This window comes from Aplysia californica, unplaced genomic scaffold (assembly GCF_000002075.1).
Source record: "Aplysia californica isolate F4 #8 unplaced genomic scaffold, AplCal3.0 scaffold00046, whole genome shotgun sequence".
In the NCBI taxonomy this organism is placed as follows: domain Eukaryota; kingdom Metazoa; phylum Mollusca; class Gastropoda; order Aplysiida; family Aplysiidae; genus Aplysia; species Aplysia californica.
The window spans coordinates 543,988-546,248 of record NW_004797316.1 but is presented as its reverse complement, the minus strand read 5'-3'; the positions used below and the strand labels follow the sequence as shown (position 1 = coordinate 546,248).

At 45.6% G+C, this 2,261-nt stretch overlaps 1 protein-coding gene across 2 annotated transcripts in view; it reads right to left on the bottom strand.

Annotated features, from left to right (window-relative positions):
* Nucleotides 1-2,261, bottom strand: part of LOC101853226 (set1/Ash2 histone methyltransferase complex subunit ASH2) — a gene marked incomplete in the record, with an annotated part of 112,975 nt that overhangs the window by 14,056 nt on the left and 96,658 nt on the right.

The following is a 2,261-nucleotide window of genomic DNA, read 5'->3' as shown; positions in this document are numbered from 1 at the left end:
CCCTCCCACACATAAACAGACAACACAAACACAACCTCACCTCTTCTCCCCCCACCCCCAATCGCGCATGAGCCAACATCCTTCTCCCACACCACATGACGTTTCACCTCACCTGGTCCCTATCCAGTCAATAACAGAGGAAAGGCAACCTAATCTTCCCACGACAAAGGGGCATAAGTACAAGTTAGCCTTGTCACACTCCATCAGACGACAACTGAAAACATAGTTCATAGCGTCAGCTCGGTTGGTCAGCCCTGTGATCAGTCCCAGGGGGATCACGAGAACATTTTGTTTCATGGACCCCAACAAGACATGCCTGATAAAAAAGATAACAAAACTCTGGGTCTTTAAAAAAAAAAAGTTTTAGTGAGAGTTTTACGGCACTTGCAACACGATCAGATCATAGACGTGCACTGGGTCTCTCAAATTTCGCTCACAATGAGATGAAAATGTCGGCCATTCCCCCCCCCCCCATATTTTAGGGAACTATCTTGCCGAGGACAAGTAGAAACCCGGATTTTGATCGGTTTCTGGTGATTTGCTTCGGCCATCCGTGACCAATATTTAAACGTCAGTTTCTCCCACGATACATTTCGAGGTATCCAAACCCAAAAATTTCAGGGGCCATGCTGTGTTGAACATACAATGTAGGCCCTACCTTCATTTTGTGAGGTAGAGGCTGAAGTGTTAAAGTTGTGTCTCGTTGTTAAGTATAAAACGTTACTGTACAGCCCACAGACAAAACTGTTGGGAGGGAATATATAGTGATAATAGTTTTGGGTAACTTCCTGAGACAGGACACGGTGCTGGGGGGGGGACAGAAAGCACCCATATAATAATGTGTCTTTTCTGTTCACACGCCCCTCAATATGACCACTACTTGTTTATTTGAGGAAAAACGCGCACGTCGACATGATGACGATAATTTAAGTGCAGGGAGCGAGTAACATACACACAAACAACAGACGAAAAAAACAAACAGCAGCAGGACCAAGCAACAGCACCCTGTGACTACTCACGGTGGCTACTGCAGCCACTGGAAAGCGTGTAGCTCAACGCAAGCACCGGTAGACCTAAGTATTCTAAGCCCTTTTTGTTCACATCCTAATTCTACGACAGTCCTCCACAGAGCGGGCGTGACGATGAGAAAGGCAGAAAGACGCGATGCGCACCGCCAGATGGTCGCCGAGGAGGAGAGTGTTTGTCGCGTGCGCTGAGGTGCGCGGACTAGGGTGCGGGTCGGTGCCGGGTAGGCCTACTGAACAAACACAGCCCATGTGAGGAGAGATAGGAAGAGATGTAGATCTAAGCAGCAGCAGACGAGCTAGCACTAGCAGTCAGGTCGTGGATGTCGCGGATTTACTAACACGTTCTCTTATGCATTCTATGGACTGAAAAACTGGGGTCATGGGATATAATACTGAGAACTAACGATGACACTAAATCAGAGGATAAAGAACGTTGTCTCTACAGGTAAGTGCAAGCTATTTTCAAGAATGTGAACGAACTGCCGTGTGCCAGGTGTTTTTTACCTTCTTTTCTTTTCTTTCGTGTACGTGTTGTTCCCCCGTCAACGGTGAGGTCTGGAGTTGTAAGTTGTAACGGTGATCATGAAGTTAAACATCAAATAGAAAAAGGGCAACTTATATCAGAAAGGTGCGAGAGATCGTAAACGCGTTGGAACAACCAACAGCATCCGCAACCTCATTTTACATAATGACATAACATGCTCGGTGAACTTCTCCGAAGGGCGTTTATAAAGTTTATCTTCGTCTTCTCATCCACCCTTTCTTTCTATGTTACTCTCTAGATCTAGTAACACCTTTAATCTTCGGTAGTTATATGACCTATTATGTTGTAAGTGTCGTAAAACCCTTACTAAAACTAAAACTATCTTCCGTAACAGGATGATTCCCGACAAAAACCTCACAAAAGTAAAACCACTAGGCCTAGATCAATATCGATAAGTAACCTGTGAACTTAAGCTTTCGACCGATTAAAAGAAGAGGCCTAGATCTATATTCATTGGAGAATAGAAGCTAAAATAATGTCCTTTTCGACTTGCAGTCTGTGCTATCTGTGCTATGAGGGACGAGCGTGAGGGCATGGTGGCTGTGTAATAACAAGATGCAAGGGAGAAAAACAATTACAGTAATCGCTCACTCACGGCTTCCCTCCCGATGAAAGAGGGAATAGGAGACACATCGATCCAGGAGGGCCGGGCAGATCAGAACGGAGAGAGAGAGAGAGAGAGAGAGAGA